Genomic DNA, 24,920 nt, shown 5'->3' with positions numbered 1-24,920 from the left:
GGACACGCCCCCTAGCGCCACGTGGCCATCGACACCACCTCCTTTACAGGAGACGGCGTCTGGCGCCATCTTGGCCACATTGCTCAAAACCAGCACCATATCTTTCTGCCCACATACCCGCCACGACCCCACTGCAGAGGCCGGAGCTGGGGGATTTGCGGGGTTTGCGTCCCGAACCGAGCTCTCACCCGGTCCGGAACGCAAGGAAGACAGGTAGGAATATTTGTAAGATACTCCACCTGTCTTCCCCTTTGCCTTTTTCCGCATCAACTTCCATAATTTTTTCTTTTTTGTTTTCTCCTCCTCCGGTGGCAACTCATCTCCAAAAGTAAAGTTCTGGAGGGACACTGGGGATTCCTGCAGCCGTATTCGCGTGAGCAACCCCGGGGGGTGCCCACTGCCCGATTCAATGTCTTGCACACCTTGGCTGCAGGAAAGTTCCCCACTTGCCCCTCCATTACTGCCCTCCCAGGGGTCCTCCGAGCCCGTCTCCTCCCGGGTAGGCGTCCTCTCCACCTCCACGCTTTCCTCCACTTCTGTGGCCTCCACTTCTGCGGCCTCCACTTTTGCGGCCTCCACTTTTGCGGCCTCCACTTTTGCGGCCTCCACTGCCTCTGCACTTTTAGCAGCCAATGCCTTTACTCCCCTTTTGCAGGGGGTTTCATTACTTTGCGTGGGGGACGCCATCAGGGAAAACCTTTCATCATTCTCCAATTTCTCCCCGAAGGCTCCCCCACCGACCACAATCTCCATCTTCCTCTCCTCCACCATATTAATTTCCTCCAAAATTGTCTTTACCTGTAGATTATACCGGGAACTCTTGGCGCCTGATGTTTTCGCGGCTCGTCCCCTTGCGACCGCCAGATCTTCACGCAGCCGCCGCAGGGACTTACCGAGGTCCCGGTATTCTTCCAGCCGGGCAGCTAGGCGGGAGCTGAACGTCTCCACAGACTCTCCTGACCGAAGTAGCCCCCACTCCTCGACCGTGCTCTGGTCCCTTGGTCGGGCATCTGGCCTTGCTGGGCCTTCTGGTCCTCCACCTGGGTGATCCTCCATGTCTCTCCTCCTGGCTCCTTCCAGAGCCCCAGCATCAGGGGGGCCGCACAGATCTTTCCACGGGATGACCTTCTCACCCCTGATGCTGGCTGCACGTTCCCAGCAGGTTGGGAAGACCCTCTACCCCCCGCCTGCATGCTCCAGGGGGTAGAGGTCTGAGGCTCCATGTATGAATGGAGCCTCCTTCAGGGAAGCTTCCTTAGCCCAGGCAGGTGATAGAAACCTGGGCTGGTGAAAGAAAGGAAACTCCCTGGATTCCGGGTGTGGTCCACACAGCACACTCACAGCACACACACAGCAGCTCCCAAACACACAACCTCCCTCCTTGCTAGTCACTGCTGGTGTTGCGTTTCTCTGGTACTCTTTTAATAGAAAAATATAAAACATTACAAAATAAACGGTATTTACAAAACAAACACAACAAAACAAAACTAATGTACATTTCTGTACAATTTACCCAGCCTGGCCCTTCTTACATAAATCCCCATGCATACATAACTATAATCCCATACTCATTCATACACACACCTAAACCCCCCCAACCCCAAGAACACATAACTATAACACTATATACAACATACTCTTAAAAACCATGTGCCAACCAATGGCCCCCTAAAAAAAAAACACCACATATATAAAACAAAATAAATAATAATCACAATAAAAATAAACAAAATAATAATAATAATAAACTCTAAAAATAAAAGTTACCATCCCATGGTGCACTTACTTCAGTGCACCATGTAAATGAAAAGAAAAGAACAAAACATAAAAACCAACAAAACAAACCCCAAAAATAATATTTTTTTGTTTGTTAATTTTTTTTAATTTTTTTTTTTTTTTTTTTTTTTTTTTATTATATATATATATATATATATTTTTTTTTTATTTTATTTTTTTTATTAACTTATCCACATTCATACCTAACCCTGTACACACTAACTTATCCATCACCACCCATCACCTCCCCCAACCAGCATCACGCCTCATGTCCTTCCATGTCCGCATAGTTCAGATGCTGGCCCCCAGCACCCAACACATCACCCACCCAGCCCGATCCCACGTCTCATGTCCTCCTCACGTCCACGTAGTCCAGAATCGGGCTGGGCACACCCCCAGGCCCCCCACCCCACCTATCTACTGCCCATCTTACCTAAACATTCACACAAACCCATGCATAGACCTATACACCATATAATCATACCGACACATAACTATAACAAAATATCATACTGTATACATTAACCCGAAAACCTAAGTTTGGCTGCTTGTAAGCCCTTTTTCTGTCTCCAAAAAAACTAAAAACAAAAACCTACTTGTGCTTACTCAGCCCATCACCAGAGGAGAGAGAGAGGAAAGCCCCCCTAGAGCACCAGCCCAGAGGCCAAAGCCAACCCCCAACCACCACCCCGGTCCCTATCGCTAAACCTATCCTGCTTGCCCTATCTCTATCCCTTATTACTTTATAAACTAATCTGTCCCTCCTGCTGTCTCTCATTCTGTCCCTATCGCTATTTCCCGGTGTCATGGCCAGGCGCAGACCCCTACCTCCAGTCTAATACCCAGGGGCACCCCCTCCCCTCCCCCTGAAGGTTGGTTCCACCTAGGGCACCCTAAAATTAAAGCCCCTCCAAAGTCGAGAGGCCTTGGATGCACCCAGTTTCTCAACCTCCAGAGACCGGACCTTCACCAGGTCACCCATGATATTCCTACACACCTCGTCCTCCAGGAGGATTTTACACTGAGTCGATACTAAGCACCGTGCGTTCCACGTGAAATACCTGATCACTAAACTAACTAAAAAAGAAGTGCAATGATCCCTTCCACCCAGGTCTCCGAATGCCCCATAGGCCCAACCAGCGTAGGAGAGGTTGGTCAGACCGGGCCAACCGATGGAGGCACCCACCCGTTTGTAAACCTCTGCATTGAAGGGACACTGAAGCAAGAAATGGTCCATGCTTTCCAGCGTGTCATCGCACTCCTCCCGAGGACAACCTCTTTCATCGGAGTTTCTGAACTTCAGATTGCCCCTTACATACAGCCTCCCATGGAAGCAGCGCCAAGCCAGATCCCAAAACTTCTGGGGAATCCTCACAGAGTTTAAAAGTTTTAATCCCACCCCGAGGTCGCTACTTGGGCAGTCCCTGAGCGCCAGGGGCTTCTGGAAGCAGGTCAACAATACCTTTCTGTCAAGAAATTTTCTCGACATGGTCTTGATCTCCCTCGCCTCCAGACCCCACCGACGAACAACCTTCAGAACCGGGGCGGCATAAGCCGGGAGGTGCCCATGGGGTGCACGCAGGTCTTTCGCTTGGCCTCCTGTCTCCCATTCCTGGAAGAAAGGCCGAAACCATCCCCTGCAGGAGGATATCCACAGAGGAGCCCTTTCTCTTTCAAAGAGGTTTGCCAAATTAATTTTAATGAAGGTGTTTACTAAAAACACCACTGGGTTAACCATACCTAACCCACCTAGTTTCCTCGGTAGGTAAGTAACCTCCCTCTTGATTAGGTTAAGCCTGTTTCCCCATAACAGTTGGAAGAACAGGCTATAGACCCGAGTCCAGAGAGGCTCTGGCAACATGCACACGCTGCCAAGGTAGAGCAACATGGGCATCAGGTAAGCCTTGGCCAGGTGAACCCTTTCCCTAAGGGACAAAGACCATCCCTTCTATTGGCCAACCTTCTGGGCAGCTATTGATAGCCTACCTTCCCAGTTTTTCTTGGGGTAATCACCCGGGCCAAATTCAATGCCTAAGATTTTAGCAGACCCTTTGGGCTCTGGGAGGGTGTCCGGGAGATCAAAACTAGGATCCCCTCCCCCCAGCCAGAGACTTTCACACTTGTCCCGGTTGATCCTGGACCCAGATGCCCGTGAGTAGCGCTCAACTTCTGACATCACCCACTCTGCCTCCCCTCTCGAGGAGACAAAGATAGTGACGTCATCCGCGTACGCAACCACCCTCTGAGTGGCTTCCGGCTCCTCCAAGTCCATCCCCACCCCCGCCAATGGCCCACGATCGAGCCGCCTAAGAAAGGGGTCGATCGCCAAAACATACAGCAAGGGGCTTAAGGGACAACCCTGGCGGACACCAGACCCAACCTCAAAGGGGGTTCCAGTCCAACCGTTCACCAGTGCAAAAGACTCAGCCCCAGCGTATAGGGTCTGGAGCCAATTAACAAACTCACCCGGTAGGCCATACCTCAGAAGGACTGACCATAGGTACTTGTGATTCACCCGGTCAAAAGCTTTGGCCTGATCCAAGGACAGCATGTACCCCTCCCATCGGCCAGAATGTCCCTGCTCCACTGCCTCTCTGACACGGAGGACAGCACTAAAGGTGCTGCGGCCTGGAACAGAGCAATGCTGGGCCGACGAAAGGAGCCGGGGTGCAAACTTCACCAGCCGATTAAACAGTACTTTTGCGAGAACCTTTCTGTCCGTATTGAGGAGCGCTATGGGACGCCAGTTCTCAATACGGGTCGAATCCTTACCCTTTGACAGAATGATCAAGGCCGACTTGCCCATTGACTTTGGCAGAGCGCCCGAGGAGAGGCACTCATTAAAAACCGCAGTCAAGAGGGGAACTAAGGTTCCCTTAAAAGCCTTATAAAACTCAGATGTTAAGCCATCTGGGCCTGGCGACTTTTTGATGGCCAACCCATCAATCGCCAGCATCACTTCCTCTTCCTTGATCGACTCTGTCAAAACACCAAGCGAGGGGTCTGCTCCTGGCTCAGGGATGGTTTCAGCCAGGAAAGCCGACATTTCGTCTCGGTTTAGATCCTGCTCACCCAAAAGCTGCGAATAAAAGGATCTGATGACCTCCAGGATCCCTGATTTGGATCTCATCAGGGAGCCTGTACTATCTACCAGTCCTGTCACCACCTTACGACTCACTGACATCTTGCAGTTCTTGTAAGGGTCGGGCGAGCGGTACCTCCCGAAATCCCGTTCAAGAACCAAAGACGTGTGCCTATCATATTGGCATCTTTTGAGCAGAGCTTTCACCACGGAGATTTCCTCACGGCTACCTCCGGTTGAGACTAGATGTTCGAGTTTCCTCCTCATGTCTTGATACAGGCGATACCTGCTCATAGACCTGAGGCACGAGATCTGACGGAAAAACTCAGCCACCCGTTCTTTGAACACCTCCCACCACTCAGACTTAGTACCACCTAGATCCAATAAAGGTACCTGGCTCTGAAGAAAATCCTCGAAGGCCTGTCTTATCTCTGCTTCTTCCAGGAGAGTAGAATTCAGCCTCCATATACCTCTTCCCATCTGGAGGGACTCTGCAACATTCAAAGAAAACATAATCATACAGTGATCGGAGAACTCCACCTCAACGACGGACACTGCCGAAGAGATGGCGTCCTCCTTTAAAAAAAACCTGTCTATTCTGGATCTACGACTACCACTATGATAGGTGAATCCCGAGTGGCCTGGGGTATACCGAATGTGGATGTCCTCCAGGCGAGCATCACTAGCTATTCTATTCAACTCGACACTATCATAGGCCAGTACCTTTCTGGAACCTCCTCTGTCTTGGGGCCTAACGACAGTGTTAAAGTCCCCTCCAAAAATGACTTGTCGGCCTGTAAAAAGGAAGGGCTTAATCCTCATGAAGAGACTTTTCCGGTCCCACTTTGTCTGGGGACCGTAGATGTTAATGAGTCTTAGTTCTTGTCCCCTCATGAGAACATCTAAGATCAAGCACCGCCCCATTTCTAACTCGATCATCCGCCGGCATGTGACCGGTGCGGTAAAAAGTACCGCCACCCCGCTATATGGCTCAGCCGCAAGAGACCAGTAGGAGGGCCCACGTCGCCACTCCCTCCTAGCTTTCACGACCTCTGCCAAAAGTGACAGTCTGGTCTCCTGCAAAAACAAAATGTCAGCTTCAACCCGGCCGAGAAAATCAAAGGCTGCAAATCTAGCCATATTCGACTTAATGCTGGCAACGTTAATCGATGCCAGCGTCAACGGAGTGGGTGCCGCCATCATAAATGATTGAGTTAGACGGTTTTCTTCTTCCCACCCCTTGCTTTCTCCTCTGAGGAGGACCCCTCACCCTCTTTACCTCTTTTTTTTGTTTTTGAGGAGTCCATAACCTCCACCACCCCCCTCCCATTCTCATCTCCTGGGTCCGGGCCGACCCCCTCCCCCGGGGACAGTGGCCCCCGCAGAAGAGGAGGCTCAACGACTCCTAGACTCCCTACCGTGCTCTCCCCCCCGGCCTGGGGGTCTGGAATATCCATGAGAACACGGTATGGGTTGGGGGAGCACACCAGGGGGGTGCAGGTTTTGCCTTCCTTGGCCGGGGCAGGGCCAGATGTTTTTAGCCCTGTTTTGATGTTACCCGGTGTCCCCTGTTTTGTTTTAGGCTGTGACCTCCCTTCCTCTTCCACACTTTCATAGTGGGAGGACTGGGAGTCCTCAGCCCTCTGCTCTCTCTCTATCCTCCTTATCTCCTCGTCCAGTACGGCCCCCCCAAGAGCATCAGTATCCTGGGGGGCATCCAGGTCCGAGCCAGAGGAGTCCCCAGTTTCCTGGGTCCTCCTCAGCTCTCGTTCCCTTCTGCGTTTTTCCGCCCTTCTCTGACGAGAAGGGGGTCCCCTCCTGGCGTTCGTCCTTTGCTCTTGGGCTCTATCGTCTCTGTCCGCCCCCTCGCCCACGGAGACCTCCCTCCTTACATTCTCCGTAGGGTTGGAACAGACATTGACGACTGAGCGCGGACACCGACTGAAAGGGTGACCTAGGTCACCACACAGGTTACACCTAATCTGCTCACACGATGCGGCCAGATGGCCTACCCCCCCACAATGAGCGCACTTCTGCACAGTGCAGCCTGCGCTCAAGTGTGAGGGGTCGCCACACCGGTGACACAGCTTCGGCTGCCCCTGGTAGAAGACAAGGATTCGATCTCTTCCCAAGAAAGCAGATGATGGTATGTGGGACACCGTCTGCCCCAGACGCTTAAGTTTGACCATAAACGTCCAGGCTCCCGACCAGATGCCAAACTCATCGCAGTTCTTCCGTGGCATCTCTGCTACCTCACCGTATCTTCCCAACCAGGTCATGATGTCCACACAGGAAAGCGACTCGTTACGGGTAAGAACGGTCACTTTCCTGAGACCATTCTGGCGAGAGATTGCTTGCGCAGCAAACCCTCGCCAGCCGGGCTCGCTTTTCACCAGCTCATAGTTCCCCCAGAAGACCTCAAGGCCCCCCGGCTGAACAAAGCTGATGTCAAACTCAGCCGTACCATGAGGATGTATCAAGGCGTAGATGTCACTCGCCTTGAAGCCCATCTCCAGCAGCAGCTCCACCACCCTCTTACGAGGAGGGCACGCATCATTGCCACGCCACTGGAGACGGACCACATTCCTCCTGGCCACGGCCGGCCCGGTTGTTGGGAGCGACCACTGATCTCCCCGTCTCTCTCGGAAGGCATCCAGACCATACCTATTTATCCAAAAGGATAGGTCCTTCTGCACTCCCCCTACTGTTATTGTCTGCTTCCCCTCCCTTAAGGCTTCTAGGAGGCGCTGTTGCAAACTGCCGTCCCCGGGCCCAGAAGATGAGGATGGGTGGGCCGACGGTCCCCCCACCACAACGCCCGCATACGACCTGCCGGGCGCTCTGGCAGAAGGAGCAACCGGCCCGCCACTGGTTGACACTCCCCCCACAATATTACAACCCACATTAATATCCACAACATTACCACCACCAACAATATTACCAACACTACTAACATTACCATCAATATTTACATTTCCACTTACATTCCTCTCCACAACTTTCATACCGGCCAGGCTGGTTACGGAGTTCTTCCTTTTGTCCATAGGCTTTTTATATGTTGTTTTTGGGGTCTCCACATCATCAGGTACCGCTACTTCTGGGGCGCCGCCGGATATCTCAGGCAGCAATCCCTCAGCACCCTCCGCTTCACCGACCTCCATTTCTGCTGCGCCACCAATGCAATGTTCGGGAGGAGGGGTGCCGTCACCCCCCTGTGCCCGCTAAACCCCTCCCACCGCCTTGCGGCGATGCAGATGGAGGGGCCGCAGGCACAGCTAGAGCCGCTCCCGGCACCAAACCACCCCCCCCTCCCGTCGGGGGATGGCCAGCAGTGCCGAAGCCTCTCCTACCGCCACCACTCGCTGCCGCAACACTTTCTGGTGCGTCTGCTGGCCGAGTCACATGACCAGCAGACTTCCGGTTTTCCGGCGCCACATCCGGTTTCCGGTTCCCCCCATCCCCCGGCCTCCGGCTTGCGCCAGAGACCGGCTTCTGAGGTTCCCCATCCGCCGGACACGGGGACACGCCCCCTAGCGCCAAGTGGCCATCGACACCACCTCCTTTACAGGAGACGGCGTCTGGCGCCATCTTGGCCACATTGCTCAAAACCAGCACCATATCTTTCGGCCCACATACCCGCCACGACCCCACTGCAGAGGCCGGAGCTGGGGGATTTGCGGGGTTTGCGTCCCGAACCGAGCTCTCACCCGGTCCGGAACGCAAGGAAGACAGGTAGGAATATTTATAGGATACCCCACCTGTCTTCGCCTTTGCCTTCTTCCTCATCTTCCATAACTTTTTCTTCCTTTTTTCCTCCTCTGGCGGTAAATCTGCTCCAAAAGAAAAATTCTGCATAGACACTGGGGACTCCTGCTGCCGTATTTGTGTGAGCAACCCCGGGGGGTGCTCACTGTTAGACTCAAAGTTCTCCACAGATCGGTTACAGGAAAGTTCCACATTTGCCTCTCCATTGCTGCTTTCCCAGGGGGCGTCTGAGCCCGCCTCCGGGGCCTCCACACTTTCCTCCATCTCCACGACCTCTCCAGCCTCCACTTCCCTGGCCTCCATTCCTGTGGCCTTTGCTGCGGCCTCCGTTTTCAAATCCTCCACCATCACTGCATTTTTATCAGTCTCTCTATTTTTGTTTTTTCCTTCCCCTTTCCAGGGGGTTTTGTTACCTTGTGTGGGGGACGCCATCAGGGAAAACCTCTCATCATTTTCCAGCTTCTCCCCGAAGGCTCCCCCTCCAGCCACGATCTCCGATCGCCTTTCCTCCACCGCCTTGACTTCCTCCAGGATTTCTTTTACCTGGAGACTATACCGGGACCTCTTGGAGCCTGATGTTTTTGCTGCTCGTCCCCTGGCGACCGCCAGATCTTCACGCAGCCGCCGCAGGGACTTACCGAGGTCCCGGTATTCTTCCAGCCGGGCAGCTAGGCGGGAGCTGAACGTCTCCACAGACTCTCCTGACCGAAGTAGCCCCCATTCCTCTACCGTGCTCTGGTCCTCAGGTCGGGTGACTTGCCTTGCTGGGCCTTCTGGTCCTCCACCTGGATGATCCGCCATGTCTCTCCTCCTGGCTCCTTCCAGAGCCCCAGCATCAGGGGGGGCCGCACAGATCTTTCCACGGGATGACCTTCTCACCCCTGATGCTGGCTGCACGTTCCCAGCAGGTTGGGAAGACCCCCTACCCCCCGCCTGCATGCTCCAGGGGGTAGAGGTCTGAGGCTCCATGTATGAATGGAGCCTCCTTCAGGGAAGCTTCCTTAGCCCAGGCAGGTGATAGAAACCTGGGCTGGTGAAAAAAAGGAAACTCCCTGGATTCCGGGTGTGGTCCACTCAACACACACACACACACACAGCAGCTCTCAAACACACAACCTCCCTCCTTGCTGGTCACTGCTGGTGTTGCGTTTCTCTGGTAAAACCTTTTGTGTTATAAAAAAAATGGTATAAAAAGGATTTTCTGACAAAAAAAATAATTTACATTTCACCTCTACTTTGCTTTAAATTTCTGTGAAACACCTAAAGGGTTCATAAACTTTCTATATGCTGTTGTGAATACTTTGAGGGGTCTAGTTTCTAAAAAGGGGTGTTTGATAGGGGTTTCTAATATATGGGCCCCTCAAAGCAACTTCAGAACTGAACTGTAACCTAAAAAAATAAATAAATGAGGCAATACTTCGCTTCTTACATTATACTGATAATGAGCAGTGCCCACCCCGAGATGACCCCAGTTTTAACCGTTTGTATAAACTGAGACCCCTATTAGACCGTTTCGGTGCTCGGTTTTCCCAAGCATACACCACCGAGACGTGTATTTCTATTGATGAGTGCCTGGTACATTTTAAACGGAGGCTTCAATTCCGCCAGTACCTGCCGAGTAAGAGGGCAAGGTATGGCGTGAAGATGTATAAGCTGTGCGAGAGTGAATCAGGGTATACCTACAAATTTAGGATATATGAAGGGAAGGACACCAGTATTCAGCCCCAGCACCACCTCTACCTGGATCATTTTTATATCAGCGTCCCGCTCTTCAACTGCCTCGCTTCCAGAAGTCCTGCGGCATGCGGCACGGCTAGAAGAAATCTGAGAGGCCTCCCTAAGACTCTGCTTGGGCAAACACTCAGAACGGGTGAGAGCAGGGCACAATCTAGCAGCAACATATTGTGTGTCAAGTACAAGGACAAGAGAGATGCCACACCAGTACCCATGTACCTGTACGAGGTACCAGTACAGAGACCCCCAAACCAGACTGCATCCTGGACTACAATAGGTACATGGGAGTTGTGGACTTGTCAGATCAAGTCCTGAAGCCCTAGAGCGCCATGCGGTGTGGTATAAGAAGCTGGTCGTGCACATCATACCGAAAAGTTCCCCAAACTGGCAAGAAGGGAAAAAGTCAGAGGTGCAAAGTCTGCTATAAGAGGGTGATAAGGGAGGACACAATATATCAATGTGACACGTGTCCCGAAAAACTAAGGCTCTGTATGAAAGAGTGTTTTAAAATGTATCATACATCCCTTTATTTTTAATATACCCCAGTTTTACTTACCCTGATGCACTCCGCACATCTTATCCCCCTCGTCTTTCCCCTCTGAGCCCTGCTGTGTGCCCAGGCAGCTGATAACAGCCACATGGAGGGTATTGCAATACCCGGGAGAACCCACATTACAGTTTATGGGGTGTATGTCTCCGGTCAAAATGCTCACTACACCTCTAGATGAATGCCTCAAGGGTGTAGTTTTTAAAACGGGGTCACTTCTTGGGGGTTTCAACTGTACTGGTACCTCAGGGGCTTCTGCATACATGACTTAGCACCATGAAATCCCCAGTAGGCAAAATGGTGGTCCTTTCCTTTTGCGTCTCCCCATGGGCCCAAACGGCAGTTTATCACCACAACTGGGATATTGCCGCACTCAGGACAAATTGGGCAACAAAATGGGGTATTTTATTCCTTGTGAAAATAAGAAATTTTTAGCCAAAACGACATCTCATTGGAAAAAATTACATTTTTGTCAATTCACAGCCCATTTCAAATAAATTCTGTGAAACAACTATGGGGTCTAAATGGTCACAACACTCATAAATGAATTTCTTGAAGAGTGTAGTTTCCAAAATGGGGTCACTTCTGGTGGATTTCCATTGCTTTGATACCTCTGGGGCTCTGCAAATGCGACATGGCGCCCGAAAACCAATCCAGCAAAATCTGGACTCCAAAGAACACATAGCGCTCATTTCCTTCTGAGCTCTCCCATTGGCCCAAACGGCAGTTTATCGCCACAAATGGGGTATTGCTGCACTCAGGGGAAATTGGGCAACAAAATGGGGTATTTTATTCCTTGTGAAAATAAGACATTTTAAGCCAAAACGACATCTTATTGGAAAAAATTAAAACATTTTTAATTCACAGCCCAATTCAAATAAATTCTGTGTAAAAACTATGGTGTCTAAATGGTCACAACACTCATAAATGAATTCCTTGGGGGGTGTAGTTTCCAAAATGGGGTCACTTCTGGTGGGTTTCCATTGCTTTGATACCTCTGGGGCTCTGCAAATACCACATGGCACCCGAAAACCAATCCAGCAAATCTGGACTCCAAAGAACACACAGCGCTCCTTTCCTTCTGGGCTCTCCCATGGGCCCAAACGGAAGTTTATCACCACAAATAGGGTATTGCTGCACTCAGGGGAAATTGGGCAACAAAATGGAGTATTTTATTCCTTGTGAAAATAAGACATTTTGAGCCAAAGCTACATCTTATTGGAAAAAATTACATTTTATTTAATTCACAGCCAAATTCAAATAAATTCTGTGTAGAAACTGTGGGGTCTAAATGGTCACAACACCCATAAATGAATTCCTTGAGGGGTGTAGTTTCCAAAATGGGGTCACTTCTGGTGGGTTTCCATTGCTTTGATACCTCTGGGGTTTTGCAAATGCGACATGGCACCGAAAACCAATCCAGCAAAATCTGCACTCCAAAGAACACACAGCGCTCCTTCAGTTCTGAGGCCTCCCATGGGCCCAAACTGCAGTTTATCACCACAAATGGGGTATTGCTGCACTCAGGAGAAATTGGGCAACAAAATGACGTATTTTGTTCCCTGTGAAAATAAGAAATGTTGATGAAAAATTACATTTTATTGGAAAAAATTCATTTTTTTAATTTCACAGCCCAATTCAAATACGTGCTGAGTAAAAACCATAGGGTCAAAATGGTAACAACAACCATAAATTAATTCCTTGAGGGGTGTAGTTTCCAAAATGGGGTCACTTTTGGGGGATTCCCACTGTTTTGGCACCTCAACACCTCTTCAAACCTGGCATGCTGCCTAAAATATATTCTAATAAAAAAGAGGCCTCAAAATGCACTAGGTGCTTCTTTGCTTCTAGGGCTTGTGTTTTATTCCACGAGCGCACTAGAGCCACATGTGGGACATTTCTAAAAACTGCAGAATCTGGACAATACATATTTAGTAGTATTTCTCTGGTAAAACCTTCTGTGATACCAAAAAAAATTGAATAAAATTGAAATTCAGCAAGAAAAATCAAATTTGCAAATTTCACATCCACTTTGATTTAATTCCTGTGAAATGCATAAAGGGTTAAAAAAAACTTCTAAATGCTGTTTTGAATACTTTAAGGGGTCTAGTTTTTAAAATGGGGTGTTTTATCAGGGTTTCTAATACATAGGCCCCTCAAAGCCACTTCAGAATTCAAGAGGTACCTTAAAAAAAAGGCTTTTGAAATTTTCTTAAAAATATGAGAAATTGCTGTTTATGTTCTAAGCCTTGTAACATCCAAGAAAAATAAAAGAATGTTCAAAAAATGATGCCAATCTAAAGTAGACATATGTGAAATGTGAACTAGTAACTATTTTTGGTGGTATAACCATCTGTTTTACAAGCAGATGCATTTAAATTCAGAAAAATGCTATTTTTTCTAAATTTTCTCTAAATTTTGCAATTTTTCACAAATAAACACTGAATATATCGACCGAATTTTACCACTACCATGAAGGCCAATGTGTCACGAGAAAACAATCTCAGAATCGCTTGGATAGGTTTAAGCATTCCGACGTTATTACCACATAAAGTGAAATATGTCAGATTTGAAAAATGAGCTCTGAGACTTAAGGCCCAAACTAGGCTGCGTCCTTAATTAAAGTCCTTATATTAAGGACATATGAATAGGGCAGTGTGCTATCATATATAACGTTAGTTGTTTGAGTGTGAGCTGTTTTGTTAAGGACAGAAGTGTCTAAAGGGTGTTTTCTAGAGTAAAATACTCCCAACATTAATAACTCAGACAGCCTTACCCATAATAGTAGTCCTGGTAGCCTGGATACCTGTGTGTAGAACAATAAGATGTCATTTTTTATCAAAATTTCTTATTTTCACAGGAAACAAAATACCCCATTTTGTTGCCCAATTTGTCCTTGGTGCGGCAATACCCCATTTGTGGTGATAAACTGCCGTTTGGGCCCATGGGAGGGCTCAGAAGGAAAGGACCACCATTTGGCCTACTGGAGTTTTTCTGGTGCTAAGTCATGTATGCAGAAGCCCCTGAGGTACCAGTACAGTTGAAACCCCTGAGAAGTGACCCCATTTTAAAAACTACACCCCTTAAGACATTCATCTTTAGGTGTAGTGAGCCTTTTGACCCCACAGGTACTGTGTAAAAGATAATGCGCAGCAGAGTGAGATTTGCAATTTTCTATATATATATGGCATGTCCGTGCCCGATATAGTGTGCCCAGCATGTGCCACTGGAGATATACACACCATAAGATGTAATGTGGGTTCTCCCGGGTACGGCAATACCCTATATGTGGCTGTTATTAGCTGCCTGGGCACACGGCAGGGCTCAGAAGGGAAAGATGAGGGACATAAGCTGTGCGGAGTGTATCAGGGTAAATTAAAAATTAAGGGATGTATGATAAATTCGAAAACAATCTTTCATACAGAGCCCTGGTTTTTCGGGACACGTGTCGCATTCGTATATTGTTTACCTCCTTATCCCCCTCTTTGAGCAGACTCTGCACCTCTTTTGACTTTTTCCCTTCTTGCCAGTTTGGGGAACTTCTCCTGGAAAGTGTTGCCCTGGTACGATGCGTGTGGCCTCGCTTCCGGAAGTACTGGATGCTCCCTATTCTTGGTCCTAAAGATTAGGTTCTTGATAATCACCTCTTGAAATTCCAGGAAAGTTCCCCTCTGGCCTGCACATCGACGTAGCACATACGCATTGTACAATGCCATCTGTATGATGTGCACGGCCAGCTTCTTATACCACACCCTCGATTTCCGCATCGCGCTGTAGGGCTTCAGGACTTGATCTGACAAGTCAACCCCTCCCATGTACCTATTGTAGTCCAGGATGCAGTCTGGTTTGGGGGTCTCTATACTGGTACCTCGTACAGGTACATGGGTACTGGTGTGGCCATGTATTGTTGTTAATACAAGGACATCTCTCTTGTCCTTGTACTTGACACACCATATGTTGCTGCTAGATTGTGCCCTGCTCTCACCCCTTATGAGTGTTTGCCCAAGCAGAGTCTTAGGGAGGCCTCTCAGATTTTTTCTAGTGGTGCCGCATGCCGCAGGACTTCTGGAAGCGAGGCACTTGAAGAGTGGGACGCTGGTATAAAAATTATCCAAGTAGAGGTGGTAACCCTGGTCCAGCAGTGGGTGCACCAAATCCCACACAATTTTTGCATTAATTCCCAGTAAGGGGGGGCATTCTGGGGGCTGAATACTGCTGTCCTTCCCTTCATACATCCTAAATTTGTAGGTATACCCTGATGCACTCTCGCACAGCTTATACATCTTTACGCCATACCTTGCACTCTTACTCGGCAGGTACTGGCGGAATTGAAGCCTCCCTTTAAAATGTACCAGGGACTCATCAATAGAAATACACTTCTCGGGGGTGTATGCTTGGGCAAACCGAGCACTGAAATGGTCTAATAGGGGTCTCAGTTTGTACAAACGGTCAAAACTGGGGTCATCTCGGGTTGGGCACTGCTCATTATCCTTATAATTTAAGAAGCGAAATATTGCCTCATAATGCATCCTGGACATGGCCATACGGTACATTGGGGGTATGGTATAAGATGTCCATGCTCCAGTAGGTCCTAATGGATGGCTTTTTCAGAAGCCCCATGTTCAAGTGAAGTCCCCAGAACTTGCCCAACTCTGCTACATCTACAGGGGTCCACCTGTAGGATTGGGCATAAAATGATGTAGGGTTCTTAGTAATATACTGTTGGACATATAAATTTGTCTGGGAGACCATAAGATCTATAAAGTCATCAGTGAAGAAGAACTTGAAAAAGCCCATTTCACTTAGCCCTGCCGTATTAAATTTTAACTTTGGGATTTTGTGCTCATAAATGTCTGGTGTGGGGGTCCAAATGGGGGCTTGAACTGCGGCGGGGTCATTTCGCTCGGGGGCTTCAACTGCACTGGTGGTCAAGGGGCATCTCCTAGGAGGTTCCTCTTCTTCATCACTGGATGAGGAGGTGGATAAATAAAACAGAGTCTCACCATCCGACGACTCTGTGTCGGAGGCAAGAAATGAATATGCCTCTTCGGCACTAAATGTCTGTTGGGACATGTTTGATTGCTTTCCTAACTAGGAGCAATAGGCTGCTACCTAAACCAGCTCAAAAAATTGGTGTTTTTATAGAACGAGTGGGCTTCCCTGAGACTAAACCTAACAAGAGCGAGGGTTCCTAACACTAAACCTAACTAGATTTTATTTGAACTTCCCTGAGACTAAATCTAACTACGGCGACTATTCTCTGACACTAAACCTAACTAGATTATTCTGAGCTTCCCTAACACTAAACCTAACTACGGTGACGGGTGCCTGACACTAAACCTATCTAGATTATTCCGAGCTTCCCTGACGCTAAACCTAACAACTGTGATGGACCCCTAACGCTAGATCTAACTATGGTGATGGATATGGCCGGCCTTAGCTATGTGCGACACGTGCGGTCGCACAGGGCGCCGGCCGCCATGCTGTAAGGGGGGCGCCAGTGGGTACGAGCAGAAGAGAGGAGAAATGTTCCTCCCTCTGCACTGCTGCGTGAAGTGAGCGCTGATTGGAGGAGCAGCAGCAGGTGCTTCTGTCTGCTCCACCAATCGGCACAGCCTGTACTCACACACACTCAGCACCTCACGCAGCTCCTTCCTGCTGTGCTGCTGCCACAGTGAAGACTCCTCCACGGAGCTCCGGAGTCAGGTAAGAGCAGCAGCTTTAGCTTAATCTATGTTTATTTATGTGCTGTGTGAGGGAGGGGGAGAGAGGGGGCTTTATGTGATGTGTAACAGGATGTTTTTTTTTTTAAAAAGATCGATTTTGTGGGGGAGGGGAGACTAGGTTAGAGGTACTTTGTGTGTATTTTTTACAGATCGATTTTGTGGGGGAGGGGACATTGCTCTAAGTGCTATAGGAGTGTGGGGGGATTCTTTATACATGTATTTTGTGGGGAGGGGGACTTCTGTGTAGTTTATTTTGTGGTGTAGGAGCTTATTATGAATCATGGGGGAGGGGAACTTAGCGTTATGTATGGGGAGAAAGGATTCTTTAGGGTACGGCCACACGGAGCGGGCCTCACACTGTCGCAACGCGGCCAACAACCGCGCTGGCACTATGTAAGAGCGGCTGTCCAATACCTCGTTAAGGGGTATTCCGGTTACACTCGCGTGCGCACTGCAGCTCCATTCATTCTCTATGGGAGCGCCGAAGATAGCCGAGTGCAGTGTTCTGCTTTTTCCGGCGCTCCCATAGAGAATGAATAGGAGGTAAGTTGTAATTTGCAAAATCGTGCGGCCATAAAGGGTGTATTAATTCATGACCGCACGTTAACGCGGGTAAACCGTCCCTTTATCTGCAAAATCGTGCGGCCATGAATTAATACACCCTTTATGGACGCACGATTTTGCAAATTACAACAACTTACCTCCTATCCATTCTCTATGGGAGCGCCGGAAAAAGCAGAACACTGCACTCGGCTATCTCCGGCGCTCCCATAGAGAATGAATGGAGCGGCAGTGCGCATGCGAATGTAACCGGAATACCCCTTAACGAGGTATTGGACAGCCGCTCCTACATGGTGCCGGCGTGGTTGTTAGCTGCGTTGCGACCGTGTCAGGGCCGCTCTGTGTGGCCTTACTCTTAGGCTGGATTCACACGAGTGTGTGCCTTTTGCGCACGCAAAAAACGCGGCGTTTTGCCTGCGCAAAATGCATTTGACAGCTGCGTGTGTCAGCCCCGTATGATGCGCAGCTGCGTGATTTTCGCGCAGCCGCCATCATTATGACACTCCATTTGTAGCACGTGGTGCTTTTCTGTTTTCATTCATCCTTTTCACAGCTGTTGCGCGAATCACGCTGTTCGCATGGAAGTGCTTCCGTGTGACATGCGTGGTTTTCACGCACCCATTGACCTCAATGGGTGCGTGATGCGCGAAAAACGCTCAAAGAACGGACATGTCGTGACTTTTACGCAGAGGACCAACGCTGCGTAAAAATCACGCACATGTCTGCACGGCCCCATACACTAATATAGGTCCGTGCCACGCGCGTGAAAATCACGCGCGTTGCACGGACGTATATCCCATTCGTCTGAATAAGCCCTTAGTGATAATATTTGTGGGGGAGAACAACTTGATTATAAGGGTAGGAACACACAGGGAGGATACGTAAAACCACTTAGTGTATACGTCCTGAGAACCGCAGGGAATTTCACCTGAAAAACAGCACCAAATTTTGGTGCAGTTTTTTTGGCGGAAAGACTGCAGAAATAAATTTTAAAAAAAGCTAATACTCCCGGCCGTAGTCCCTCTCTCTCTCTGAGCGTAGCCCGGCCTCCTGCGATGACGCTGTAGTCCATGTGACCGCTGCAGCCTTTGATTGGCCTTTGATTGGCTGCAGCTGTCACATGGGATGCATCGTCATCCCTGGAGGCCGGGCTACGCTCAGAACAGAATACGCATCGCTATGACTACGGCCGGGTGTATTACCTTTTTTTAATTGATCTTCTCCTTTGTTAACACTGACCAAATATCATTATAATTGGTCAGAAACTGGCGAATCATGATGATAATTGGCTAAACTAAATAGGCCTGTAATGGGGGTCTATTCAGGCTTAGTGCCTAGGGCAGCGTGAGTTGTAAATACGGCCCTGCTAAGGACGCAGATACTATTCAACACTATAGCAGAGCAGGGAGGTATCTCCCTGCTCTGTGATCTACTAGGCTGGTGGTTCCCAGCATGAGGTTCCCATGAGAACCCTCCAGGGGGGCCGCGACACTCCTCTGGACAACTGCCACGGACGTGCTTTCTCTCCTCCTCCTCCTCCTTATAGCGCGAAGTGGATGTGAGGAGGAGGAGGAGATTTTTTTGCAGAACCCCTGTAGATGGCACCCCCGACTAAATGGACAGAGACGTCAGGGGCTTCTCCTGGAGTGGAATCCCCGGTCACAGCGTCTGCAATGCTGAGGACAGGGATTCCGCTTCAGGAGTTAGTTGCCCGATGTCACTGTTCAAATATGTAGAGAGACATCAAGCACTCCGTCAAGGAGCGGAATCCCCAGCCACAGGGAGCTACAGTGGCGCTATCTACAGGAAGGGAGTGCTACCTACACGGGGGCTGTGTGGCACTACCTACAAGGGTGTGTGTTGCACTTCCACGGATCTGTGTGGCACTACCTACAAGGGTGTGTGTGGCACTACAAGGGATCTGTGTGGCACTACCTACAAGGGGGCTGTGCGGCAAGGGGTGGATTTGTGGCACTACTTACTAGGGATGCACAATGCATCGAAACTTCGATACTGTGCATCCCCAAATGGTTCGAGCCACACCGGTAAGTATAGTAATACATGATGAATGAGAGCGGGGCTGCGGCTGTGTAATACAGCCATTGCCCCGCTCCTGAGTCCTGACAAAAGCGCGCCGCGAGGATGATGCGATGCGGCCAGCGCTGCACTAATGAGCGGAGGCACTGAAAACAGAACATGGCGGACATACAGCAAAACACCCCAGTGTTCTGTCTTCGGTGTCTGTCTCATTAGTGCAGCGCCGGCCGCATTACCTCATGCTGACCGCGCACGCAGTTCTGTCAGGAGCGGGGCAATGACTGTATTACACAGCCGCAGCCCCGCTCTATAACGGCGGAGATCACAGAAACCGCTCATCTCCGCCGCTATTCTCCTGAATGCTGCGATCAAAGCTGACTGCAGCATACAGGGGAAAGTGACGAGGTGGGATTACCCTTGGATCGCGTCACAGGGAATTCCTGTGACGCGATTGAGGGCCATACCATATATGGGCAGACAGCCCAGGGTCCATTGAAGGACCCCAGGCCCGTCTTACCATATTTCCTGTTGTTAGGGCATAATTAGGTATGTCCTAACAACTGCCTGTGTACTATACATACACAGGCTAATGTACTGTCATATATCTGATATATGCCAGTGTATTAAAGTTTAAAAATAAAGTAAAAACATAAAGTAATGTTAAATTTTCAAAAATACACATACACCTTTTTTTTACAATAAACCTTAAAATAAGTCTCAATACATAAAATATAACACATTCGGTATTGGCGCGGCCGTAATAACCTGCACAACAATTTTTTTGCGTCATTTATGATGTGGACGCTGTAAAAAAAGAATTAAAAAAAACTTTTCACTTATTAATGTGAGGCCCGAGGTGTGATGAATTTAACCTTCATGTGCCTCAAATTAATAGTAATTAACCCCATCATGTACCTCACACATTAACCCATTATGACTGAGAAACATGATGGGGTTAATTACTATTAATTTGAGGCACATGGAGGTTAAATTCATCACACCACGTGCCTCACATCAGAAAATGTAAGAACTTTTTTTTAATTACTGTTGGCAAAGTATCGTTTTGGTATCAAAATTGCAATACTACATGAAGTATCGGTATCGAAGTCCAAATTGAGGTATCGTGACATCCCTACTACCTACAAAGGGGCTGTGTTGCACGACCAATAGGGGCCTGTGTGGCATGACCTACAGGGGGCTGTGTGGCACGACCTACAGGGGGCTGTGTGGCACGACCTACAAGAGGGCTGTGTGGCACGACCTACAAGAGGGCTGTGTGGCACGACCTACAAGGGGGCCTTGTGGCACTACCTACAGGGGGCTGTGTGACACTATCTACAGGGGACTGTGGTACGACCTACAAGTGGGCTGTGTGGCACGACCTACAAGAGGGCTGTATGGCACGACCTACAAGGGGGCTGTGCAGCAAGGGGGCTGTGTGGCACGACCTACAAGAGGGCTGTGTGGCACGACCTACAAGGGGGCTGTGCAGCAAGGGGGCTGTGTGGCACGACCTACAAGGGGGCTGTGTGGCACAACCTACAAGGGGGCTGTCTGACACTATCTACAGGGGGCTGTGTGGTACTATCTACAGGGGGCATCTGTGAGTGGCGGGCTGATGGTCATTTTACTGTGAGTGGGGGCTGATGGTAGTTTTACTGTGAGTGGGGGGCTAATGGTCATTTTACGGTGAGTGGACGGGCTAATGGTCATTTTAGGGTATGTCCACACGGCAGCCTCCGTTACGGCTGAAATTACAGAGCTGTTTTCAGGAGAAAACGGCTCCGGAATTTCAGACGTAATGGCATGTGCAGGCGCTTTTCGCTGCGTCCATTACGGACGTAATTGGAGCTGTTTTTCCATGGAGTCAAGGGAAAACGGCTCCAATTACGTCTCAAGAAGTGACAGGCTTTTCTTTGACGCGGGTGCGTCTCTTTTACACGCCGTCTTTTGACAGCGGCGCGTAAAAAAAATGACCGTCGGCACAGAATATCGTAAGACCCATTCAAATGAACGGGCAGATGTTTGCCGACGCTTTTGAGCCGCATTTTTGGACGTAATTCGGGGCTAAAACGCCCGAATTACGTCCGTAAATAGTGTGTGTGAACCCAGCCTTACTGTGAATGGGGGGACTGATGGTTATTTTACTGTGAGTGGGGGGCTGATGGTCTTCAAGTGGTTTCCACCTCTGACCTCCAATTGAAATTAATAGTAGGAAGAAAATAGCTGTGGTGCTCGTTTGGAGATTTTTTTGCTGCGTCTTTTGCATTCGCTTCAACGGCTTAAAAAAAACGCTAAAAAAACCCCATCAAATAACGCTGTCAATTCAAAAGCAGATTTTTTCTGCCTTACAAAAAACGCTGTGTGAACATACCCTAAGAATGTAGTGCTTATTTTTAGCTATTTTCTGTCTTTCTCGAAACAATTTTTGGTAGGGGGGCCCTGAGGAATTATTTTTTTCCAGGGGTGGCTCAAGTCCGAAAAGGTTGGGAAACTCTGTAGCAGGCTACAGAGGCGCCTGCAGCCTATGAGGCGCAGGGACAGGATCCCTGCGCAGTCGGCGTGATGACATCTCTGGATCAAGCCGGCCTACGCAAGGATCCTGTCAGGTGGAGGTGGGGGGCAGTATGGCATTTTCTACAAGGGGGAGGTGGGGGCTGTATGTCACTTTCTACAATGGGGAGGTGGGTGCTGTATGACACTGTCTACAAGGGGGCGGTGGGGGGCACTGTGTACAAGAGGGAGGTGGGGCTGTATCACACTACAAGGGGCAGATGGGGGGCTGTATGGCACTACAAGGGGCAGATGGGGGCTGTATGGCACTGTCTACAAGGAGGAGGTGGGGGATTATGGCACTGTCTACAGGGAGCACTTTCTACTAGGGGGGCTGTGGGGGCATTATACTGTGTAGGGGCACTACAGGGGGCAATATAATGTGCGTGGCACTTAGGGGGCATAACACTGTGTGGGCACAATTAGAGGACAAAATACTGTGTCCTTGAAGGCGTTATAATATATTACATTATTAAATATTATTATTATACTGTGTGTGGGGCACTAAAGGGGCATTACACTGTGTGGGGGCACTATATAGGGCATTATACTGTGGGGAGGAATTATGCTTTTTTATGGGGCATTTTTTATAATGGCGTGGGGCGCCGAAAGATAATTTCGCACGGGGCGCCATCTACCCTAAGGCCGGCCCTAGTGATGGATTCCTGACGCTATACCTAACTATGCTTTTTGACGGTTCCCTGACACTAACTAACACTAATACTAAACTAACTAGATACATTTTCTAAATTAACAGGTTTTTTTTTTTTTTTTTTTTTTTTTTTTATATATTTTTTTATTTTATATGTTTTATAAAGAAAAAAATAATCCCCAGGGACCAAGAAATTGGTCCTGAAGACTAAGAAGTGGTCAGTGATAGGAGATCACTGACCAAAAATGTGGGGGGAACACAAGGAGGAAGGGTAAAGGACTGGGTAGTGGATTGGGGAGGTGGGAAGCAGAAAAAAGTTGTCTTTTTTTCACTTTTTTTCACTCCCTCTACTCACAACCGCTCTGAACGCCTCCCTATCTCCATCTCAGGGCGGGTGCGGCAGGATGTGATGTCAGGGAGAGGAAGTGAAGAGACCGATCGCCACTATTGGACAGTTACTCACTGACTGACCAATAGTGGCGATTGTGGAGGCGGGACCATCGCAATAGGTCCCGGCGTATTGAGCTGTGATAGCCTGCTGTCGGAAACAGCAGCTGTCACAGCTCGTGCACGCGCCGGTGGAAAATGGCCATCCATGTGTCCCAGGCCATCCATGTGTCCAATAAACTCTCGGTGGGCGGATAATTGTCCGGTAACTTTATCCATTAAAATGGAGACGATCCAGAACTTAGGCTACATTCACACGACAGTGAAAAAAAATGGCCATTAAAAACTGATCAACTGTCAGTTTTTCATGGCCGTTTTGCATCATTGTGTCTGCACATTTTTATACACTTCCAGTCCGTCTGTCCGTTTTTAATGGCCGTTTGACATCCATTTTGCATCCGTTTTTCATGGCCGTTAAAAAAACTGATGAATTTCATTTGTCTGGCTTCTTTTGTCCCAACCCCCTGAAAACACCCAAACATAGGTCATTGTCATGATTGTTTCACAGCCCCCCTGTAGATGATGCCACACAGCCCCCCTGTAGATGATGGCACACAGACCCCCTGTAGATGATGAAACACAGACCCCCTGTAGATGATGGCACACAGACCCCCTGTAGATGATGGCTCACAGCCTCGCTGTAGATGATGGCTCACAGCCTCCCTGTAGATGATGTCACACAGCCCCCCTGTAGATGATGGCACACAGCCCCCCTGTAGATGATGGCACACAGACCCTTGTAGATGATGGCTCACAGCATCCCTGTAGATGATGTCACACAGCCCCCCTGTAGATGATGGCACACAGCCCCCTGTAGATGATGGCACACAGCCCCCTGTAGATGATGGCACACAGCCCCCCTGTAGATGATGGCACACCGCCCCCTGTAGATGATGCCACACAGCCCCCCTGTAGATGATGGCACACAGCCCCCCTGTAGATGATGGCACACGGACCCCCTGTATATGATGCCACGCAGACCCCCTGTAGATGATGAAACACAGACCCCCTGTAGATGATGGCACACAGACCCCCTGTAGATGATGGCACACAGCCCCCCTGTAGATGATGGCACACCACCCCATGTAGACGATGGCACACAGCCCCCTGTAGACGATGGCACACAGCCCCCTGTAGATGATGACACAGACACCTCTCCGGAGAAAGCACCACACCCCCCTCCCTGTGGTAATCTTCCGGGACTCTCTCTGTAAATTCAGGACCGTGCTGAAAAATTTGCTACAGTAGACAACAATGTCCCCTGTACTAGCGCCATGCTACCATAGTAGTGAGCGCAACAATATCCGTAATTTTTGTCCGCCTGAATGCCCTACATACTCACCGATGCATGACCGTCTACATCACGAGTAATCTCTAGTCTCACTGGTTCTGCGAAGGCGACGCGAGGACGTCATCTCGTCACCTTCGCAGAACCCATGAGACTAGAGACCACACTTGTAGAGGACGGCGCTGCATCGGTGAGTATGTGTCATTGCGCCGCCGATTACCAGCAAGGGAGCCAATAGTTCCCTTGGCTCTTGAATCCCCAAATCACAGAACCGTTTTTAACGGCTGTTACATGTATTGACGGCCGTTAAAAATGGATCCATTGACTTCTATGGGGGCCGTCTGGCCGTGAAAGCGGCCAAAAATAGGACATGTTCTATTTTTTGACGGCCAATATTCACGGGTGGTTAAAAAAAGGCCGTGTGAATATACCCATAGAACATCATTGCTCTGAAAGCGGACGTTTTTTACTGTTGTGTGAATGTAGCCTAAAACGAAATTCAATAAAATGTATCCTTTATTAGTTCAGATGTTGCCGTCTTTACCTTGACTTTTAACGCATTAAATAAACAATCCCTTATCTTGACTTTTTCAATGGCTTTTGTTGTGTGATATCACGCTGCAACAAATGATATTTTATTTCACATATAGCGAAAAGTAGTAATCCAAAAATAGGTTTTTAACGTTTCGGTCTATACATTCAACCTTCTTTAGACACGGATATGCGGCGCTTGTGACCTCGGTCGCTGTTGG

Source organism: Rhinoderma darwinii, chromosome 2 (assembly GCF_050947455.1).
Source record: "Rhinoderma darwinii isolate aRhiDar2 chromosome 2, aRhiDar2.hap1, whole genome shotgun sequence".
Lineage (NCBI taxonomy): Eukaryota > Metazoa > Chordata > Amphibia > Anura > Rhinodermatidae > Rhinoderma > Rhinoderma darwinii.
This window is presented reverse-complemented; position numbering follows the sequence as displayed.